This window comes from Otolemur garnettii, unplaced genomic scaffold, assembly GCF_000181295.1.
Source record: "Otolemur garnettii isolate 467f Iridium unplaced genomic scaffold, OtoGar3 scaffold00273, whole genome shotgun sequence".
Lineage (NCBI taxonomy): Eukaryota > Metazoa > Chordata > Mammalia > Primates > Galagidae > Otolemur > Otolemur garnettii.
Window position 1 is genome coordinate 28447 of NW_003852668.1, and position 363 is coordinate 28809.

The window sequence follows — 363 nt, forward strand, 5'->3', positions numbered from 1 at the left end:
ATTACATGTCAATTGATTTTTGTCAAAGATGCAGTGGTATTTCAGTGGGGCAATGACACTGTTTTCAGTAAATGGTTCTAGAACAATTGTACAACTCTATACATAAAAAAGTTATCCTTTCCTCACATAATATGCAAAAATTAACTCAAAATGGATCATAGGCATTAATATGACAGTTCAAACTCTAAGGCCCTCAGAAGAAAGCACTGGAGAAAACCTTAATGACCTTAAGGTGGTTTCAAGATAAAACCCACTAATTAAAAAAGAAAGAAAATCAGCAAACTGGACCTCATTCAAATGAAAACCTTTGCTCTTCAAAAGACAGTATTACAAAAGCGAAAAGGCAAGACTTGGACTGGAAGA